General features: G+C 34.3%; 1 protein-coding gene across 2 annotated transcripts in view; it reads left to right on the forward strand.

Annotated features, from left to right (window-relative positions):
• Positions 1–24,252, forward strand: part of LOC148946650 (uncharacterized) — a 117,090-nt gene that overhangs the window by 35,254 nt on the left and 57,584 nt on the right. Inside the window, exons 1-2 of one of the 2 annotated variants that reach the window (XM_089096300.1) lie at positions 2,131–2,148; positions 11,941–12,080. The gene's annotated coding sequence lies outside the window, so the exon portion shown is untranslated. Of the gene's footprint in view, positions 1–2,130; positions 2,149–11,940; positions 12,081–24,252 lie in introns of those variants that run through there. The other variant, XM_089096299.1, reaches the window with a different exon arrangement.

Consider the following 24,252-nt stretch of genomic DNA (forward strand, 5'->3'; position numbering starts at 1 on the left):
TATATGGATTTGCAATGGAGTTCTGACTATACCTGTGTCTTATTTTTTAGGCCAGACCATATTAATATTCAATTAGGCTAATCAGAAAACTTTGAATATAGCTTTTAACTTCGAAGATTAATTTTTGTATAATGCCCTTTGCCTATCACAATTAAAACAGTTGAAATGGGTGAATTTTGTTTTTATTGTTTTTTTTTTGCTCTTTTGGATTATTAAAAATATTTATGGCATTAAAAAAAGGCTCTAAAAATTTAATATCAATTAAATATAATTGAGACGGATGCCCCCCCCCCCTCTGGATAACATCGTGATAGGATGCAATATGTTTTTTAAATAAGAAAAATATTTAACTTATTGGTACCCCTTCTTTAAAAAAAATTGAGGTATTGTGATTTAAATATTATAGCTCACTACTCCCCCCTCTCTGGATACCACCTTGATAAAATACCGTCTCTGCTTTAAATTAGAAAAAAAACAAATTGGGGATCCCTGCTTTCAATAAAAAAAATTTCGAGATATTATCATTTATATGTCATCCTTCCCTCCCCCCCCCCTCTGGATACCACATTTATAGGATACTGTCTCAGCTTTCATTAGAAAAATAAGTTACTTAATAATTAACTAGGTCACTATATGGTTCAAATAAACACGCAAAATAACGTTAAAAAGCTTAGTGTTCCTTGAAAAAAATTGAGGGTGTGAGTAAGGGGGTGCAAAGACAACAACAAAAATGTCAAAATTACTCAGATATATCTCAAACTATTGGAAAACTGAGTCATAGATTTGCCGTGGCATTCAATAAGATCCAAAGAATACAATTAAAAGGGAGCACACACAAAATGCAAATTAGGCCAGTAGCCTATGAGAAATCGCAAAATACCCAAGACAATGAACAAGTCCTAATGGGGGGCCTTGGGTCTATTAAAATATTTCAATGGTTTCCTAGGGACTTTGATATAATTTTCTTCTGTCTCCATTTTAAATGAAAAAAATATTTAACCTTTTGGCATCCCTGCTTTCAATAAATAAAATTAGGTATTATCATTTAAAAATGATAGCCCTCCTATCCCCCCTCCTATAGGCAATAATTTATAATTTATTTTTGAATCATATTTTTTAGGTAACTTCCAGTTCAATCTTTAATTCCCAAACCTTGTACATAGCTTAGTCTATAGCTAAATTTGTCACAATAGAAGGTTTTTTTTGGGATTCAACTTGAAAATAAAATTCTTGACTACAAACGATGTAAGAAATAGCGATTGGGAAACTGCATTCGAAATGATTTGAACTCATTTCATTAAGACGATCCTGTTTTTTATCAACATATGAAGACCTGTGTATATTGCAATATTTGCAATTGCATCTGTCTCTTTTTTATGCAGAGTAACAAAAGAGACGAAAATTAATGAACAAGAGAGTAGTGAAGAATTATGGTATGCCGAGTAATATTTGGCAGGGAAAGTCACTGGTGATAAATCACTAGGGGGTGGCACCGTGATTGCGTGATATTAGGGTATTCGGGGAACCAGATTTTTTTTCGGGGTGACTCTTAGATTTTCGGGGAAATATCCGAAAATTCGGGGATAGTGCAAGCCCTGCTTGATTTCTAATCAGGAAAATAAACCACACAAGAAGGAAAAGCTCCGAATTTGCGGTTGACGCAATAAAGAATTGCCGCAAAATTAATTTGAAATCGACCGAACGCCGCCGCCTCTGTCGGCGGCGGCGCGCCGGCGGCGTTACGACACTTCGGTGGCGCCAGGCCTCTCGTCAGCGGCGTTTGGTCGATCCGTCGGTGCGGCGTCGGGGTCTAGCTGGAACAAATATCCTGAAATGGTATCTTGCATACCATCTAGCGCTTGGTCATCATCAAAATATTTTCTGACACATCAGAATAGTCATTTTCTGAACTTGAGGTCATATTTTTTTCACAAAATGTAGTTTCACTAATATATATATAGCAATCAACAGATTTTGTAAATTTGAATTTTCACAAATGAAAAACAGTTTCGGATCCGTAGGAAATAGTTTTCGCTAATATTATTCATCTCCGAAGCTTATTATTGACAACACTGTTTTGCGAATTTATTCAAACTAAAAATGCTAATAGCAGCTAAACAAAAACTCTTAGGAAACCCGGATTTTCAGGTATGAATAGACCTAAAATAGATTAAGAGGGCTAAATGTGTTTTCATTTTCGTGTCCTTGGTACTTTAAAGGATTGGTAGACATATTACCTTGAGACTATGTTCACAGGATGGGTTTCTAGAATAATTTTGCATGTTTACTTTTGGATATGCTTAATGCTTTAAGAGAAAGTGAGGCCAGAGTTCTGCACAAAACAAGCATTTATCTTATGTGTATTCCCTAGTGCATATACATAAGCAAGATGGTGTTCTAAAAACACACAAGCTAATAAATAGTTTGCATACTAAAATTTGACTTTAACTAAATTGCAAGAGAACACAAGGGGGCACACAAGTCTGTCATCAAGCCGCATGCCAGCATTGGAGTCTAAAACACCTTCTTTAGAATCAGGCAGTGGCGCCAATTCACAAAATCATAAGGGGGAAGGAGCAAGGATTTAAAATTTCTTGTAATGAATACAACAATAAAAACAAAACAGCATAAAAGTCCTCTTAATTGTGGTTTAATTTTATATTTCTGTAACTCCAGTTTTGAATCTGTATTTCTAATATTGTGAGTAACAATTTAATAAAATTTTATTTTAATTCTAGACAAACCTTTCTGCTTTAGTCTTACTTGCAAAGTAGCTATATATCTAAAGTTTCACACAGTAAAACTAAGTTGTTGAAGTTCATCATGGTCAATGCCCATCAGAGCATTTATATATTATCTTTATAAATTAGGATTACTATAAAGACTTTCCAAAGACATAATTCTGAATCTTTTACTGAGCATTCATTCACCTACTAAACTAGTTTACAATTGTTCCCAGCAAATGTTTTGTTGAGGTAAATCCATCTCAACTAGACCCCGGTGCCGCACCAATGAGGGAAGACCGTTGGCGGCGGGGCCAAAAACAGCACACCATGCCACCGGTAAGAAGTCGGCAGTGCGCCGCCGGCGTGATCAATGTTGACCGCAAACATTAATGTTTTTATCAGTCTTTCTCAAATCACAGCTTAAATTTACAACAGATTCGAGCCTATTCATGAGTTCAAAAATTCACAAGTTGCTGGCTGGAAACTGGTCTTCTTCGTTATTCATCTAAAGAAGTAGAAATCTGGTAGAAACGAAATGACTGGCGTTTCAGAACCCTTGCATAATACGAGTAGTTGAAGTATCTATTAGTTATGCATTCTTAACATAAATAATTATCAAAATTAGTAGTTTTTTTCATTGAGCATTACTGCATATGCAACTTCAAATACCATATCACAAAATTTGTCAGTTATCTGGGTAAAAACTTTGAAAAAACTTTGAACTTAGAAGCTTAATTTTTTCATAATGCCCTTTGCCTATATCTGTTTTATCACCTTTAAAACAGTTGAAATGGGCGACTTTGATATCGATTGTTTTTTTTTTTACTCTTTTGGATTCTTAAAAAGACTTCTTGTATTAAAAACTGGTTTTTAATTACAATTTAAAAAAATTGTATTTTAAAGTTTTTTGGCTTCTTTATAGAATATATGTCATGTAGGCTAAGGCTGAACTGCTGCTTTTTTATTGGTTTTTGCTGCTATTTTGGATATTATTCGTTTTTTTTTCTTTTGGGGATTCATTCCAAATTATAAATTGATAAATACCTAATATCAGTCAAGTTATAAACTGCATCTAAAAGGAGTAGATTTATCAAAATGAAAAATACATGATGAACACTTCACATGAGAACACTTCAATTACAATGAAACAAAAAACACTTAATGGTTTATTTGGTATGAAGAAAAAATTAAATGCCAGCTATTTTCTGGTAAAAAATGATAAGCTCATCCGTTTTAAATATAATTAAATGAAATAATATGCAGACTGAAGTAGCTCCGGGAAGATGCGGATATTCTTTTCCAACTTCTTCGTTTTTAATGCAAAGGATATGTTAAGACACTTAGCATTAATTTTTAAGCTAAAGCTTTGATTTTCAAACAATCATAAAAACGACCAAACCATAGAAAGTCAAAACAACAAGTCACATAAGGTCAGACTACTGAAAGACTCCTCTTATATTCCCACTCAGGCTCAAAGCTTCTGCTATGGTCATTTCCATGGAAATCTCCAAAGAGTTTCTTTTTAAAATAGCTTGAAAGCGTAGTTAGGGGTATTTAGCCTTTTTTGTTTTTCTTCAAAATTTTTAAAAAAGTTTTATAATATTCCAAATGTTACATCTGTTATATTTGTGCATATTTTTGGTAATCATTTGTGAGGTGATTGAATTTTTTTAAACCACTCAAAATATTTCAATGGTTTCCCAGGGAATTTGATATCATTTTCTTCTGTCTCGACTTTAAATGAAAAAAATAATTATTCTTTTGGCATCCATGCTTTCAATAAAAAAAATGAGGTTCTATCACTTAAAAATTATAGCCCCCTATCCCCCCTATAGGCAATAATTTACAATTTATTTATGAGTCATATTTTTGGGGTAGCTTCCGCATACCGGAAGCTGACAATTGACAACAACAACTGAGTATTAAACATTCAGGCGTTCAACAATTGAGTATTAAACTTTAAGAAAATCTGATCTAAAACAGCAAAAAAAAAAAAAAATCTGCAAACTTACAATTCAGCTGTAGAAACAATCTGTCGGCTGTCAATTTCAAAATCAGACTGAAGGCTGAAGCTGTATAGTAGTGAATTCGTTCTATAATTCTATTCAACTTGAAAATAAAATTCTTGACTACGAACGATGTTAGAAATAGCGATTGGGAAACTACATTCGAAATGATTTAAACTCATTTCATATAGACAATACTATTTTTTGTTAACATATGAGGAACTGTGTATATTGCAATATTTGCAATTGCATATTGCATCTGTCTGGTTTTTATACAAAGTAACAAAAGAGACGAATATTAATGAACATGGGAGTAGTGAAGAATTATGGTATGCAAAGTAATATTTGGCAGGGAAAGTCACTGGTGATAAATCAATAGGGGTGGCACCATGATTGCGTGATTTTCGGGGATTTGTGGAACCAATTTTTTTTGGGGGTGAACGCATAGATTTTCGGGGAAATACCCGAAAATTCTGGGATAGTGCAAGCCCTGCTTGATTCCTAATCAGGAAAATCGAAATACTAAACCACACGAGAAGGAAAAGCTCCGACTTTGCGGTTGACGCAATAAAGAATTGCCGCAAAATTAATTTAAAGTCGACTGAACGCCGCCGCTTCTGTCGGTGGCGGCGCGCCTTTGGCGCGCCGGCGGCGTTACGACACTTCGGCGGCGTTCGACCGGGCTTCTCGTCGGCGGCGTTCGGTCGATCTGCCGGCGCGGCGCCGGGGTCTAATCTCAACCCTCTTTAATACCCGGCTAAAGATCTTGGCCATTTACTAAAGTTTGTTGATTGCACTGATTTACATTTCTTTAACATAATGTTAATCTGATTAAAAAAAATGTTTTTTTTTATGTCAGTTAGTCTGCTTAGGTTTCGAAAATACAATTTTAAATCAAATTTGAATTTTTCTTTCCATTTTCTACGTTAGTAGAATGATTGATCCCTTAACTCAACAGTTCTCTTATTATTTGCCAGTATAAAGTTCTTAAGAAATACTCTGAAACTAATTTATAATAACCAGTATTACTTGACTAAAACAACAAAAAAGTGCATTTATAGTAGAAGCGCTATAATAAAAAAAAAGGTTTGTACTATTCAGTACCCTAATTGACATTTTCAAAACATAATATTTGCTACTCTGAACCCCAACCCCCAATGATCTTCAATATAACACTAGACAAGTTAAATTCAAGACGAGGGACTTTTAGCAATCTTAAAAGTACAAGTTTGCTGAATGAAACTTTTCAGAGGTGTTGTTGGAGCCTAAACAATTATTAACCTCTTCTCCAAAAAATATAATCTTTTGTAGACTATTAATATCTTTGGATAAAAAAAGTGAAATATATATCTTTGGGTTATATAGTGTATAAATCTATAGGCAACAGAAATATATGAACTGCTCAAATGAGACACAAGGAAAGCACCTTGAACCTCAGTCCTTGATAAATATTTTAAGCCTCAGTTCTCATTTACAAGGTATAAAAAAAATTGTAAATTTAATCATAACTTTGGTAAAAAAAAGGCCTTTGTATGACTTAAAGTCTTGGTGAAATAAGAGACATTTTTGAACCAAAAGTAAATGTAAAATAGATGACCTGACATCTATGCAAACTTCTGAGCCTATCTTAATTTCAAAATATTTATGCTTGTTCCTAAAACAAAAGCAAACTCAAGAATTTGTTGAAAAGTCTTAATAGGTAAATTGAATTAGAGATGGATATGTCATTAAAGGAAACATTATATCTGATATATATTGAAAAATTAAAAAGAAATAAATATGCAATAAAGTTTGTCTTTTAACCCTTGGCTCACACTGATGCAGGAAAATAGCAGAAATATTCACACAGAAAAAGTTTAATACAGTAATTGAAGTCCGATACTGGTATAATATTTTAAAACCACAGGAGCAGACTAAATAGAATCCTAGAAGAAAAGAAAAAATATTTTGAAAGGCTAGACTATTCTAACTGCACCTTAATAATAATATATTTATTTTCAAATATGTTTATTTACCTGTAAATTTCCTCTCAGACCTAGAATTATTAATTTTTGGTGTTTCAGTTTTATTCACATTCTAACAGAAAGCTGACATTGTTTTAATTCTAAAAATGTAACTTTTATTGCTTGATATATATTCTATAAATCACAAATAGGCTAGTTAAAGAAAATGAAGGTAGGTACTTCAAAATACCCTCCCAGGACTTGATTTAGTCTGTAATCCATCCTGAAAATTTGAATTCCCTAATGTAACTCCATCAAGATAGCAAATAGTAGGCTACCTCATCTAGAATTTCACCACATAATTTGCTCAAGAAGCAATTAGGCCTCTAAATTTTTTGCCATTTGTATTATTAACTTCTAAATAAAATAAACATACTACTCAATGCCTTTTTTATGCTCTTTCTGAATATTCTGAATATAATAATTATTTTTTTGGCAATGAATATTACCCCCATCCCTGTATATACCTATCCAGGGTAGCCTATATATTTGCACATTAGGGGGTGGGTGTAAAGTTTAAACTTATTGCTCATTTATATCAGAAATAAAATTCACCCCCACCCTCCTAATGTGGAAATATATAGGCTACCCTGAATTGGTATATATAGGGGTGGGGTGAAACTGATTTCTGACAATAATGATTATTATATTTTTGGAAAGAACATTAAAAAAGGGCATTGAGTGGTATGTTTACTATATTTTTAATTCAATAATATGAACTGCAAAAAATTTACCATTAGGCCTATTTAACTTGGAAATGGTGTAAAATGGCACCAAGTTGTTCTCATTCTCTTCTTAGCTATATTGGTACAGCTAAATTAGGCCTATTTAATGTATAACCTATAAAATTCACCAAATCCTAAACTTGGTCTAACCTAACATATCAAACAGTTCGTGGTAACGAACTGTAAGTAAGGAGCGACCCGGCTCAATGATAACCGAAACTCTAGAACGGTATTTTGATACAAATAGATACATCAAAATAATCTGATTTTAATTCTGATTTCAAATATATAAGTTTCATCAAGTTTAATCATACCCATCAAAAGTTACGCGAGAAAATTTGGTTGATTTTCGAAAAAAGGGGGAAAGACCCCCTAAAGTTATAGAACCTTAATGAAAATCACACCATCATATTCAGCGTATCACAGGACCCTACTGTAGAGGTTTCAAGCACCTATCTACAAAAATGTGGAATTTTCCATTTTTTGCCAGAAGAAAGATCACGGATGCATGTTTATTTGTTGTTTTTTCCCAGGTGTGATCGTACCGACCCAGTGGTCCTAGAATATCGTAGGAGGGCTCATTGGAACGGAAATAAAAAGTTCTAGTGCCCTTTTTAAGTGACCAAAAAAATGGAGGGCAACTAGGCCCCCTCCCATGCTCATTTTTCCCCCAAAGTCACCCGATCAAAATTTTGAGATTGCCATTTTGTTCAGCGTGTTCTAAAATATTGTAAGTATGTCTTTTAGGATGACTTAATACCCCGAGGTTCCCGGGGGGAGGGCTGAAAGTTAGGAACTTTACCCAATGTTAACATATAGTATTGGTTATTGGGAAGTATACAGACGTTTTCAGGGGAGATTTTTTCTGGTAGTGGGGGGGGGGGTTGGTCGGGGGCTATGTGGGAGGATCTTTCCATGAAGGAAGTTTTCATGGGGGAAGGGACATTGCTATGAAGGGGACGCCGGACTTCCCAGCATTATTTAAAAAAGATCAGAAATTAAATATAAAAAAAGCAAGTTTTTCAGCTGCAACAGCAGCAACATCAAAACTTTATACGAACAGAAAATATTACATATATGATTGGGTTCACCCCCTAGTCAATACCACGCTCTTTAAGCCAAAAATTTTTTAGTACTTTCATAAGAGCTATTTATTCTAATTAACGGCCTTTTTGATTAAGTGGTCATTTTTAAAAAATTGGAACAAAATTCGAACTTTAGCTTAAAGAGCAAGGTATTTACTAGGGGTAAACCCCCTAATATACGTATTAAAAATATATGAATATAAAAGTTCGTTACGTAAGTTAATTTGTAAGTTACGTATATTTATTACTAATAAAAACGTTCGTAAATAAAATTAGATAAGTTTCGAGAAAGCCATTTAACCAAATAAAAGTAAATTAGTGTGCAAATTTTGTTTTAATTATTCATGTGCGGTGAGCCAAGATCAAAACCTACATTTATTCAGAAACATTCAAAAATAAAATAAAAAAACAAGTTTTTTTTAACTGAAAGTAAGGAACGACGGTAAAACTTAAAATGAACAGAAATTATTCCTTATATGAAAGGGGCTGTCCCCTCCTTAACGCCTCGCTCTTTACGCTAAAGTTTGACTTTCTCACAACTCTATTTTTTTTTATACAATAAAAAACGTTAGCGTAAAGAGCGAGGCGATAAGGTGGGGACAGCCCCTTTCACATAAGGAATAATTTCTGTTCTTTTTAAGTTTTAACGTCGTTCCCCACTTTCGGTTAAAAAAACTTGTTTTTTTTAATATTTAATTTAATACAAAGACTCTAAGTTTACAGAAAAAATCTTTGTTATCTATTTTTTTTTTTTACTTTAGTGTTTGATGAATCCATGAAGAAAGGTAAACAGCAAGAAATAAAATAATTTTGTGTTCAACTTGATAAGTATTATAAACCTGGGTTATAAAATATAAGATATTTTCGTATTGAAATATTGAAAGTTTTTTTTTCAATAGCTTTCCAAATTAATTCAACTTCCTCTTTAATACAAACACCCTAAGTTTACAGAAAAAATTTATCATTTCGTTTTTTGGCTTTTAGTGTTTAATAAATCCATTAAAATTCATCAAACACAACTAAAACTATTATAAGCCTGGGTTATAAATATAAGATAGTTTCGTATCGAAATATAGAGGGTTTTATTTTAAAAGTTTATAAATTAATTCAACTTCCTTTTTTTTTGTTTTTAGTGTATGATGAATCCATTAAAATGGGTGAACAGCAGGAGATAAAACAAGTTTTTGGTCCATTTAAGTTTTTGATCAAAAACTTTCCAAATTAATTCAACTTTCTTTTTAATGCCAACACTCCAAGTTTATAGAAAAAAAATAATTTGTCAGTTTTTTTCTCTTAATGTTTGATGAATCCTTTAAGATAGGTGAACAGCAAGAAATAAAATAAGTTTTTTGTCAATTTAATAAGTATTATAAATCTGGGCTATAAATATAAAATAGATTCATATCGAAATATAGAAGGTTCTATTTAAAAAAAATCTTTCCAAATGAATTCAACTTCCTTTTTAATACAAACACTCCAAGTTTACAGAAAAAATTTGTTATCTAGTTTTTTTTTTCTTTAAGTGCTACTTTTTTATCTAGTTTTTCTGTAAACTAGGAGCGTTTGTATTAAAAAGGAAGTTGAATTAATTTGGAAAGTTTTTGAAAATAAAATCTTTTATATTTTGATATGAAAATATCTTATATTTGTAACCCAAGCTTATATTTGTGACCCAGGACGTGTTTTATTTCTTGTTGTTCACCTATCTTAATGAATTTCTCAAACACTAAAAGCAAAAAAAAAACTAGATAACAAATTTTTTTCTGTAAACTTGGAGCGTTTGTATTAAAAAGGAAGTTGAAAAAATTTGGAAAGTTTTTGAAAATAAAACCTTCTAAATTTCGATATGAAACTTACCCTGGCTTACAATCCAGGTTTATAATACTTATCAAATTGACCAAAAACTTATTTTATCTCTTGCTGTTCGTTTATCTTAATGGATGCATCAAACACTAAAAGCGAAAAAAAAATAGAAAACAATTTTTTTTCTGTAAACCTGGGGTGTTTATATTAAAAAGAAAGTTGAATTAATTTGGAAAGTTTTTGAAAATACAATCTTGTATATTTCGATATGAAAATATCTTATATTTGGAACCTAGGCTTATAATACTTATTGAATTGACCAAACGCTTATTTTATTTCTTGCTCTTCACCTATCTTAAAGGTTTAATTAAACAATAAAAGCAAAAAAATATATGATTTTTTTTTCTGAAAACTTGGAAAAATGTATTAAAAAGGAAGTTGAATTGATCGGAAAGTTTTCGAAAATAAAACCTTCTCTATTTCGATATGAATATATCTTAGATTTATAACCCAGACTTTTAATGCTTATTAAATTGACCAAAAACTTATCTATTTTAACGAATTCATCAAACAGCAAAGCAAAAAAAAAACTAGACAACAAATTTTTGTCTGTAAGCCTGGAGCGTTTGTATTAAAAGGAAAGTGGAATTAATTTTGAAAGTTTTTGAAAATAAAACCTTGGTTATTCTTCCATAAGAATAACCAACTCATGATTCAACAGAAATTAAAAAAAAGTGCTTGCCATTGTCCTGTTAACTCAAAATTTCGATTTACTCGGAATCTTTTTTTCGGCCTTACATCTGCTTAAAAGACGCAGCCGTCTTTGGAAGGTAGAGCAAGTTGCCCTTTCCTCCTTGTAAGATTTCTGTAAAATGAAACCACTGTAGTATACAGAGCAATTCTAATTATTTTTTTCTTAGTATTTAAAATTAGTTCAATAAGAAAACTTATTATTTAACCATACTTGTCATTTTCATTTACACCATTGATATTCTTTTGGTTTACCAAAGAGAATTATATAGTTGTCTAAGGCTACCCATCCTGCAATCTTTTGATATTATCAGGAGCAGGACTAGGCACTTACTTGAAGGCGACGAAATAACCTGTTTTCATCATAGTTTCTATTTCGACCAAATACTTTCTTGGTTATAACTCATTTTTCTACTTACAACATTTAGCAGTCTATAGCCTTTGATATTTTCTTTTACTACACCAGATTTACTTAGTCTAGGATACGATTACCATATATCGACATTGATTCAAAACGAGACAATAAAGTCTTCTAGCGGAAATACCATAATTCTACGTAAGAGTTGTCCAATTCAAAAAATCACCCATATTTCTAACCTGGGATCTTGTCTTTTTGTTCCTGCTATTAATGCCTATATAAAATTCACATGAGTCGCTACCATCTCTATTAGTCACTTCTACAGGGATACAGAAGCACCACTAGCCAAAATGTTAGGGGGAGGATCAGTGTATTTTATTGGCGGGCTGGTTATTTTTACCGACTGATTTGGGTGATGTTGCCATTAAATTTGCTTATTTTTTGTTTTTACTAACTGAGACTGATTTTCTTTCACTGATTTTAGGTCAGGTATTTCCATTCAGTGGCAGGAGATACTAGACGCCAACAAGAGTTCTAAGACAAAATGATCAGATTAGCTGTGACTTCCGAGGGTAAAATGTTTGAAGTTGACGGGAGTTCAATTGTAATCAACTGAAGTTCAAGGTTAGAATGCAGGCTAAAAATCGCATAATATATTCACTGATGAAAACTTATTTATAGCAAAGAGAAAAAACATCTGAGTTATTCTTAAACCAAATCGTTTATACCGATCTCAAATGAACCAGAAAAAAGTGACAGAGAAAGCAAATTGATGGTTTTGACTACAACACTACCTATTTGGTGAAAAAAATGTTTGAGATTTCTTGTGAAGGCTTACGTCTTTGGAATGAAAATGTGTTCAAATCAAAGACCTTATATTACTAGACCCGAAAACAGTTAGCGACAGTTGCTGTCGGTAAAATCACAGAAACACATGGTGATTTAGATTCACTGTGGAGAGAAGGTACATGATTGGCTGTATGGATATTCTATTGTGATTGTCTTCAGAATATAAGATACATTTTCCACACAAAGAGAACATGTAGGGAGACCACTGTAAATAGCATTACGTAGTATCCATAGTATTTAAGGCCTGTGTTTAATTATGAGGTAAGCATAACATGCCTCAACAAATTAGTTAGTATCCGACAGTCAAATGCGTTGGCCATTTTAGGGTGTTAACTATTTTTGGGAATCTACTTATGATAGTAAGAAGTTAAGAGTTAGCTATACACTTCATCATAAAATCAAAATGAACTTTAAGGGTGATGTAATTTATTGGCCTCTGGCAGCTCATTTTATGAGTACTAAAGCTTGTCTAATCAGTAAATATAGAAAATACTTTTCACAAATTTTATTTTATGCTGAAAAGACGCAGCAAAAAAGTACAAGAATGAAGGTTAAAAGAAAGCTAATTTCTCAACATGTTTTTCAAATACTCGTCAACCAAAGGTTCACAGGTTTTTATTACATCAGTCAGCCTTTGAGTAACCTCAACGCTGCTTGAAGACAGTGCTGAAATTAAAGATGTGAAGTCACGAAGAGAGTTTAAATTATCGCTTAAAGCTTTTTTTGTATCATCCTTTTCCTGCAGCAGTCCAGGAATCATCATTACGGCAAGCATTGATCCTAACACTAGAGACTTTTCCCATTCCTTTAGAAACGCTTCAAAATTGAATTTTTCATTTTCTAAGTCGTAACCAAGCATAAGCAACGTCTTGCGGTAGGTTGAGTAATAGTTTTCCAATTCATTGTCGAGATGATCTTTACGTGTCTGGCCGGTTGTATTGCCCAGCAAAAAGTAAGATAGGTCATAAGCAAATGTTGTCGACCTACATCCTTGCCAGTCAATAATTCCGATGTATTTGACCTATAATCAGGCATAAGCATAATTATTAGTCAATTATCCAAATAAATGGCTAATAGAGACCAGCAATAAGCTCAAATTAAAATAAGTACAATATATTCTTTGAATGAATTTTCTCCTGAACTTACGTCCTGATCCGCGTCAGATTATGGGGGATAGTCAGGCGTTTGACCATGAGTTTAGCTGAAGATTTTTCTTTGGGGAGGAGGAATGGGGGGCAAAAGGCCATACATTGTAAAAAAAACTAACACTGTAAACAGGGAAAACGACCCTTCTGTAAAAATTTGTTTTTACAGTGTGAAAAGCATGACACTTGGCTTTGAAAATTCTCAAAAAGATGTGGAAATCAGTTTTCTATCGACTGTGATCACCCTTAGAGTTATTTTATATATTGAGTGGTCAAAACCCAATCCAATGACTGTTTACGTGATTAGTGTCTTTCAATAGGAGCTTGATTTATTTAATATCCTTGCCAGTCAATAATTTGCCATATAAGCCACATAATATCCCCATAATATCCTTGCTAGCCGACTTCTTTGACCTATAATCAGGCATAAGCATAATTATTAGTCAATTATCCAAATTAGTGGGTAATAGAGACCAGCAATAAGCTCAAATTAAAATAATTACAATATTATTGTATTACACTATTACAATAAAATAAGTACAAATAATAAAGTACAATTTTATTATCTTGCATTTTCACCAACTGAATTTTGTTCCATTGACAGCAGAGGACAACAACACAAGCCCCGAAATTTACTTGCAGGCATTAGTAATACCAATTGACAATGCCAAAAATCCCAGCCATTCAGTAGGGATGGAAACTGTTCCCCAAGTTCGAACCATTACAAGAACCAAACAATATCTTTGTTCATCAACCTGCAAAACCTCTGGTTATGGATAATATCGTCTTTCCTAGGTGTAAGGATTTTCATAACAAGAAATCGGTAAAACTGATGATGAAGCACTACTCATAAGGATTATCTGTACGAAAGAGCAGTCTTTTTATAGGAATTTGAAGATGAGTTTTGGGGATTATCTGAGTAAATCGTTTAATATGATAACTGATGGAAGTGTGAGGTTTCTCCAAAACAACAAGTTTCCCCTGGAACATAACCTCTGTGATAGACTGTGATGAAAAAGTTAAGAGCCATGGGTAATTGGAGAAAGAGCCAAGACAGATAGTCTGAGTGAGAGGCAAAGCTGGCATAAACCTTTTTCAGAATTGTATAAAAATGATCAGTTTGATCAGTTGCTCTAGCTGTTTTAGTTCTGTATATTGAAAACTCAAGATTGAATTATCTGACCAAATTATACAAGGCTCAGAAGAGTTGAATAGTGGGACATCTTGGGAAAGTAAACCTAATAAAATAAACTCTTTAAAAAAATTATTTTAAGTCTCATTTTTTGTGAAAGTTTTTCTCAATTTATGCCAAATTTCTGAGCTACTTTCTTTTTTCTTTTTTTTAACGACCAAAATTGCGCTTCCTTTTTCTGAATATCCAAAAAGCACAAACTTTAAACGGATCTGAAATAGTTTTTAGTTTCGTCAAATACTTTAAATTTAGTCTCGTGAACTTCATTACCTGAAACTTCAAGTAGAAAAACTGAAGCTAGAATAGCTTTTTGAGCATTTTCTTTTGTCAGTCACCCAGGGACGGCAATTAGGGGTAGGGGTACACCTAGATTTAAAAAAATATATATTTTTGCATTTTCATTATACAATTGAAACCCCCCCCCCCCCAGATTTTGAAAACATTTTTTTTTATTTTAATAAAAAAAAGTCCTTACTACCACCCTTCCCTAAATTTTTATGAATTTTCACCCCTGCACACACCATAGAGCTTGTAGATTGGAAGATCTCTAGTGACACATTCATCGTAAACTTGAGAAGAAAACTCTGGGAGAAACCTCAACATTGACGGTTTTGAAAACACTCTAGACTAGGCTGGCTTAAAATTTCTGTTTTTTAAAGAAAAAGCTTATACCTAAGCTCCAGATCTAGTAAAAGTTCTGCTAACAAATCTAATATAATCATAGGAAGCGCAATAGCGCTACCTAAGTAAAGAGAGAAATAGGAAATTAATTATTTAAAATTCTATTGATATTTTTTCACCAAGCCAATCCGTATGGAAGGACTTATCGTAAAAACTTTGGAGGGGGTTCATTTGCTTGGAAATTGAAAGTTCTAGTGCCCTTTTCAAGAGTCATAGGCTATTGGAGAGCATCCAGCCCCCCTTCCACGCCTGTTTTTGCTGCCCTCCGCCCAAAGGTATTAAATCAAAGTTTCAAGACAGCTAGTTTGTTTTACACAGTTAAAAGATTCATAAAAAATGTCTGTAAGGATGACTTGACCCCCCAAAGCCCTTGAGAAAGGGCTGTAGATTATGCAATTAGCCTATTCTTCACATACAGGATTTGTTACTGGGAAAGTGGATCATGCTTTATCCTAGGTCTCCAAATAGGCTAAGGGTATTAAGGTGAAAATTTGAGGGAATGCTGAGGGGGAATGTTGATCTAAATCAGAACATACTATGTGAATACAGGCTGTCAAAAGAGCGTATCAGCAATATCTTAGGAAGGACTTAGGATATTAATTCAAAACTTTCAGGCCATGTTGGGGGAGGGGGATGTTGAATGGACCAAAAGGCACTATGAGCATACTACTTCTAGTATTACTATTACTACTACTACTACTACTTCCCCTACTACTGCTATTACTAGTTACTATTACTACTACTACTGCTACTATTACTAGCTAATAGTATTTAAGCTTTATAGTATTTAAGCTTATTATATAGTATAATAAGCTTTAGTATACTAAAGCTAATGGTATTAAGGTAGTATTTTCAGGGTATGTTGAGGGTGGTTTTGTACTAACCAAAACGCACTATGTGCATACTACTACTAATGCTACTACATCTGCTACTACCACTACCGACGTTAATGGTATTAAGATCAAACTTCAAGGAATGTTGAGGGGATGTTGAACTAAATTATCGCGCAATATCTGGATGCAGATTACCAAAAGAGCGTATCAGCAATATCTCAGGAGCGGCTAAGAGTATTAAGGTGAAACTTTCATGGCATGTTGAGGGGGGGGGTTCACCTAACCAAAATGAATTATGTGTATACCACTATTGTTTCTACTATTACTGCTACTACTACAATCAAGACGTAGGTTATAGGGATTAAACTTTCAGGGAGTGTTGAGGGGGACTTAGAACGAAATCAAAACACATTATGTGCATGCAGGCTGTCAAAAAGGCATATCGGCAATATTTCATAGGGTTCTTAGGACATTAAGCTGAAATTTTCAGGGGGTATTGAGGGAGATGTTGAACTAACAACTGCTACTAGTGCTGCTACTCCTGCTACTACTACTACTACTACTACTGATACTGTTACTACTTCTAAAGCTAAGGATATTAGGGTGGAACTTCCGTAGAATTTTTAGAGGTATGATGAGCAAAATCAAACCACACTATGTGCATACAGGCCGTAGGAAGGGCGTATCAGCAATATCTCAGGAACGGCTTAGTGTATTAAGTTGAAACTTTAGGGCATGTTGAGGGGGATGTTAAACTAACCAAAAGGCACTGTTTGTATGCTACAAATACTGGTTCTACTGCTACTACTACTAAGGCTAAGGTTATAAGCATGAAACTTTCAGGGACTGTTGAGGCGTATGTCTAATTAAATAAAAAGACAATACATGCATCCGAAGCTGAGAAAGGGCGTATATGAGATATCTAAAGAATGAATAATTTCATTAAGTTGAATCTTCTAGGGCATGTTGAGGGGAATGCTGAACAAAGTCAAAAGAAACTATAAACACCCAGGCTGTCAAAGGGTCGTATCTGCAATATCTTAGCAATGTCTGAGGGCGTTAAGTTGTAACTTTCAGGGTATGTTGAGCTGAATCAAAAGACACTGATTGCATCCAGATGGTCAAAAGGACACATCTGCAATATCTCAGGAACGGCTAAGGGTAATAAGTTAAGACTTTCCCGGCATACTGAGGAATGTTCAAATAAATAAAAAGACATTATTTACATACAAGGTTGTGAAAAGCGTTTATCTGCGATATTTCAGGTATGCCCATGGGAATTAATTTGAAAATTTTAAGGCATGTTGAGGGGATGGCCGATTAACATTTATATATATTCAGGGTTGTAACATGATAGAGGTCAGAATGGTTTCAGTCCTATACAAGCTCAGGAATTATTCAGATTTTCAGTCCATTTATTTGAATAATATTCCACGAACCCATCCATCCAAAGTTCTGTTAATATCATTAGAATCTGTTGCAAAATTTTGCCCAATATAGAAATAGAAAGCCAAAATCTTGATTCCTAGAGAGAAACCTGAAAATAGTTTTACAAATATTCCTTTTATTTTCCGATAAAAAATTATGCCACTTACAAACGGACAATAATTAATTTAAAAAGAACTTTTTCTGCAAAAGAAGTTTTTCAAAGAAAATTAAAGAGCTACATTAAACTTAAGACGAGCAGAAATAAATTCAAATAGTAATTAAAGCGTAAAACGAACACAAATCCCTATCAATAAATAAATGAAAACCAAAACGATTAAAAATTACGAAAAAAATCAAGTTGAACTTAAAACAAAAAGGAGTAGGGCTAACTTACCAGACAAAAGCTAACTTACCAAAAGCCAGACAAAGATCCTCCAAAACACTGACACAGACGACATATATGGAGCCAAGCCCAGAAAAAAATCCCTACATTTACGGCATATTAGAACGAAAATAAGTTAATAGCACACTTTATTTTTTCAGCCAATATTTCCATATGAATTTGAAACAAGTGTGCCAGTATTACAACTGAAATAGGTAAAGTATGAACGAAAAGCCACAGATTTAAGACCATTAAAACTGAACAAATGAAAAAACGCAAGAGACGCAATTCGAGTTTTCTACTTTAAATACAATAATAGAAAGAGAGGAAGACAGCCTCTGTGGACTAGATATTTCCTGAAACGGAAGGGGAGAATCTCTAGATTAGGAAATAAAATAGTTAACATAAAAAAAAACAGACAGGAAAATATATTGTAAAGCATTTTACCGCCTTATGAAAAAAGCGAGATATGTGCTGCTTCAGAAGTGACCTTTGTTCTGAGGGCTATGGGGGAGGGTTGTCATCCTCAAAGACGTAATTTCCAGACCCTTCAAATAAGTTGAACAAAATGGCCATATCAAAAAGTTGATCGGAAATGATGGGCGTGGGGGTGATTCTCCCTCCTATTACTTTTGACTATTAAAAAGGAAACTAGCTCTTTGAATTTCCAATCGAATGAGCCCTTTTTGAATTTTTTTTACGACAACGCTTTCTATAAAAAATATTATATGCTCCCAGGGCATAACTTACAACCTTAGCCCTGATGGCTGTGGGGGGTGCGGGGGCTTGTCATACTCAAAAACATAATTTACGGACCCTTCAACTACGTTAAAATCCTTACCCTGAGGGCTGTGGAGGAGTATCATCCTCAAATATCTTATTTCCAGAACTTTAAACTACGTTGAACAAAATGACTATCTCAAAATTTTGATTGAATGTGTTCGGGGAAATGGTGGGCATGAGAGGGGGGCTAGTTGCCCTTCAATCAATTTCGACTATTAAAAAGAGCACTAGCCATTTCAATTTCCAATCGAATGAGCCGTTTTTGAAGTTTTTACAACATCGCTTTCTATAAAAACCTTATATGCCCCTAGGGCATAACTTACAAACCTTAACCTGCGGGCTGTAGGAAAGGGGTTGTCTTCCTCAAAGACTTAATTTCCAGAACTTTTAACTACGCTGAACCAAATGGCTATCTCAAAATTTTGATTGGATGTGTTTGGGGAAACGGTGGGTATGAGAGGGGAATTAGTAGCCCTCCAATCACTTTCGACTATTATAAAGGGCACTAGCTCTCAATTTGAAATTGAATGAGCCCTTTTTGAAGTTTCTTCGACAACGCTTTCTATAAAAACATTATAACCCCCCAAGGCATAACTTACAACCCTTGCCCCGAGGGGTATGGGGGATAAGGGTTGTCATCCTCAAACACCTAATTTCCAGAACTTTCAACAATCCTGATTGAATGTGTTTGGGAAAATGGTGGGCCTGAGAGGGAGTTAATTGCCCTCCAATCACTTTCGACTATTAAAAATGGCACTAGCCCTTTCAGTTTCTAATCAAGTGAGCCCTTTTTGAAGTTTCTACGAAAACGTTCTCTATAAAAAAAAAACCTTATATGCCCCAAGGGCATAACTTAAAACCCTTGCCCTGAGGGCTGTGGGGGGGATAGTCATCCTTAGAGACATAATTTCCGGAATTTTCAACTACATTGAACCAAATGGCTATCTCAAAATTTTGATTGGATGTGTCTGGAAAATGGTTAGCGTGGAAGGGGTGTTAGTTTTCCACCAATCACTTTTGACTTCTAAAAAGGGCACTAGCACTTTCAATTTCCAATTGAACGAGCCCTTTTTGAAGTTTCTACGACAACATTTTCTATAAAAACCTTATATGCCCCATCTGGCACAGCTTACAACCCTTGCCCTGAGGGGTGTGGGGGTTTGTCATCCTCAAAGACCTAATTTCCAAAACTTTCAGCTACGTTGAAAAAAATGGCTCTCTCAAAATTTTGATTGACTGTGTTTGGGGAAATGGTGGGCGTAAATGAACACTTTTTGAAGTTTCTACGACAACGCTTTCTATAAAAACCTTATATGCCCCGAGGGCTTAACTTATAACCCTTGCCCTGACCAGGGGCGTCACTAGCCTTTTACATTTGGGGGGGGGGATGTGCCAACAAATTTGGGTAGGTGCCGACGACAACCGACATTTGTTACTTCGTTTTTTAAGTGTCAAAATAATGTTTATTAGTTGCAGAAAATTGTTATGTATTGTAGAGAAAAGCTTAGCTATAAAAGCAAAATCAAGGCATAGAAAATAAGCTAAACTATAAGGCTGTGCGGCTTTTCAACTTTCCACTTTTCTACAAGTAGGTTGACGTCAATTTTTCCCAGTAGATCTTTTTCTGACACCATGAGCATGAAATGGTCAATTCGATTGTGTCCTATAGTTGACCTCAATCTTTTCTTGACGATTTTCATCTTGCTAAATATTCATTCACCTTCGGCCAATTTCACTGCAATAGTTTCTTCAAAACTGAATGCTCTGGAAACTAAAGGCAATCCTCGTCTGTTCTTTTTCGCTAGGGAGAACAACTCGAAAAAGTCAATGATGCTTCTAGTGCTTTTGCAAATCTCTGCAAAAGTCTCCTGCAAATCTCTGCAAAAGGAACGATAATGTTCCTTCTGTGGACTAGCATTTTAGGCATTGAATATTTATTCCTAACTTCTTTGAAATGTGAACTTTGTAATCCATTGTTAGCGCCCACTCATGTTGCTTGTAAAATCGTAGCGTTGAAATGCCAGTTTTTCTTTCTGATGTAAGGAGGCCTTATTTTCGTGTAAATTTGGTAGCTCAATTTTAGTAAAATTTGGAATTCCCTTTGCTCCGATAGATCAGTAATAAAGCGACAATTTCAAATTAGCTTGAATTTGAAAATAACTTCGCTTTGCATAACTAGTCATAAATCTTGTAGTGACACTTCTTTGTTCAACTATCGAACGACTTTTAAACCCGTGATAAATATTTGAAGACCTAATTTAGACCAGTTTTGGTATAAGACAAATAGGAACGCAAGGCCTTGAAATACTCGAAAAACCTATTTTTTAACAAAAAGTTGTTGATTTGCTTAAAGAGCAGGGGAAGGTGGTTAAACGGATCAAGTAGCAAAATGAATATGACTTACGGATGAGAGACAAATCGGGATAGTTTTACCTCGAAACCAAGGAACATGAGTAAGTGAAGTTCTTTTTAACTAAGATAAAAAGCTGCTACTAGCCTTTATAAATTTCCCGTTGAGAATAATACTGTGATAAGAAATAAACTTCTGAAAGACTTCTGACACCTGGGCTATACCACATATACTAAATTAATTAAATACTTACATTGGAGACATATAACTGATACTGGAGTCAGAGCAGAAATTCCCATTGGTAGATTGCCAATAGACTTATAAAGGGTTTATTAATTATGGAATGGAAAATCTAACTAAACAGATTAGCAACAGAAAAATACGCGTGCAAATAAGCTTAGGACTCTAGAAATTTTATTATATTTTTGTGATTTGGTTTATAATTCGGTTAGAGTATATTTCACTTAGCCAAGGCTTGAGCCATTTAGACAAAAGACAGTATTTTAAAGGTTAAAATAAGCTAAGATTAATTTTTTCCCAGAAATTTAAACTTGTAGAAGAAGCTTCGAATAACCGAAGGTTTAAAGAGGGGGGAAACTGTAACCAAGAAGCCAACGTTAGGAGAGCCTTTTGTGCTTCCCTTTTCCAGCCTACTGTTCCTTGGAACTTAGCCTGGCGTTTATAAAGATCTTACACCCAGAAAATTGGAATTATCGGACAACAACATTACTTACCCCCTTGTTGATTCTTCTGACGTGTCTACGGATCAGAACCCTATACCCTTTTTAGTCATTCTTTCATTTCGTTAACCCCGTACCGATTGTTTATACAAAGGTGGCCTCAATGCTTATACAGATAGGTTAGGGAAAAAGGGAATAATATTCTCTAACTAAGAATTTCAAGTCCTTTATGTCTAGATATATTCAATTAAGAGTTTTCCCTGCTGAAGTTAAAGCTTATCAAAAGTCCAAGGAATACAAATCCCTTTTACAAGATCTAACAATAGGATATCTTGGTTTGGGATAATGTAATAAACTGGTACTAACCAAGTACGGTTATTCCTAGTTTGGCTCACTCAATAAGCAATATTTTGAACTAAAGGATTTTAATACCCCAGAACTCAAGCCTTGACTAGCTATTCAAGTTTAACTCTTTCAATTAGAAGTATTCGATAGCCCTTAACTTAAATAATCCCCCTTTTTCGGTGGATCATCTGTGGACCAAAATAACAAACATCCACATAACAAGATTAGCTAGCCCTGAAGAGAGCTATTTGGAAGGGCTTATAGAATTACAACGTTCTCCCTTTTTTATTCTATTTTATAATAAATATCAGTTGTCACTGGATTCTGAGCACCGATCTTACCAGCGCCTCAGATATAACACGCTACCAAATTTTAGCCCTGATAAGAAGGGGCAATCTTACATTGATATGAGCCTGTCGCAAAACTCGTAGAATATCTTCTGCTATAATGGCTCCTTTCTTTGACTCAGAATCTACAATGACGAGTAAACGCCCTTTAGCGGCTCCTCCTTTATCAGTGTACCGTAGGCTACACCTACTGCTAAAAACTCTTCATGGCTGGCAGCAGGTGTTTTGTCTGCTAAGATGCCAAAGAAGTCAGCTTCATTAACTTCTGCTACGATTTTTGAACTAGCTCTGTTCGAAATACTAACGTCTCTAGCGTTAGCAAGAGACGTTAGCAAGTAACGAAATGACAAAAGTGACGTTAGCAAGTAACGTTAGCAAGAGACGAAAGGCTAAATGCTCACGAAATGCTAACCCTTGTTTACCTTGAGGGGTGGTAACATCTAGCAACATGTATATAATGCGGCACCCTCTTTTCCTTTCTTTTTCTAACTCTATATCTTTCATTAGATTCTCCTTACTAAGCTTGGCAATGATTTATCTCTCTCTATAAAACAAATAAGACCCCCTACAGAAGCTCTGTGACCGTTTGATTGAAAGTGAGTGACGAGCATTTCATCCTTGGCGGCCTTGCTTCGCATTTTGTGCCAGCTCCTAGTTTCTGTTGTAAATGAAGAATCTTTGTTTCTTCCAATGTTACTTCATTGTTTCTTCAATGTTACTCTTCTTCCAATGTTGTCTTTCACTGCTTCTTGCTAGCAACTTGGTATGCTTTAGTTCAGTTCAGTTCCATTTTAAAGCATATCTCGAAAGAAAAGAGAGTAAGAACCCCAAAAGTAGAGAGCAAGCTCAAACCTGTAGAGATCTGCTGCATAGTAATATCGATATTTTGTATATACATATTTAGGTATAATGCAATATATCTAAAACTCACGCGTCTCCAATACTCCAATTCTGTAGGAAAGACCACTTACTGGAACTTCTCCTCTAAATCACAAAAACAAAATTAAATTCGGTAAAAGCACAAACAGTTTCCATATTAAAAGGACAGGTCCGTCACTGTTCAGGATATCTCATCTTTTTATCATATATAATTAAAAATTAAGGATATATTTTTAATTATGCCTAATCTTATTCTCATTTCCTCGTTTATCAATAAACAATTATTGAGTGTTTCAATGAAATTTTTGAAAGTTTACTACCCTTTAACAAACTGAAACTAGTTGATCAAATTTCCCCTTGAAAGTAAAATTCTGCCCGGACTTTGGGAGTCTATCCTATCAAATCGTGTACTTAAACCTAGGGCATCTGCTGAAATTTCGTGATAAACACCTTTAGCAGTGTCTGAATGCAAAACGAGAGGTGGCTGCGACTGCGAAGCGTTAAAACAAGAGGCACCACTGAAGAAAAAAGCTTTCTGTTAACTTAAATTGCACTAAGCAATCTTGCTGTTCGAGATGATGTTCGCTCGTGACAGGGCCTTCTACAATTCTCGTTGAGCTTCCTGGTCGTAAACATTTTGGAATATCAAATAGAGTGGTCTTTATCACAATCTTTGGCCTAATCTTCGCTTTGGTACAGTTTTTAAACTCCTGATTATGATGCTTTAGAACGCGAATAGCTCGATAATCAGATTAAAATTCATAATACCTTTTCTCTTTCTTTCTTGGAAACGAACTTCACACACAAGCTTTATTATAGTTCTGGATCTGTTCCTTTGTTCTGCAAAGATTTTCATGTATTGATGATCTAAACAAATAAAATAGTGCTCCAAGCGTCTTTTT

The sequence above is a fragment of the Artemia sp. Qi Xiang Cuo genome, chromosome 11, assembly GCF_049724085.1.
Source record: "Artemia sp. Qi Xiang Cuo chromosome 11, ASM4972408v1, whole genome shotgun sequence".
NCBI classification, from domain to species: Eukaryota; Metazoa; Arthropoda; class Branchiopoda; order Anostraca; family Artemiidae; genus Artemia; species Artemia sp. Qi Xiang Cuo.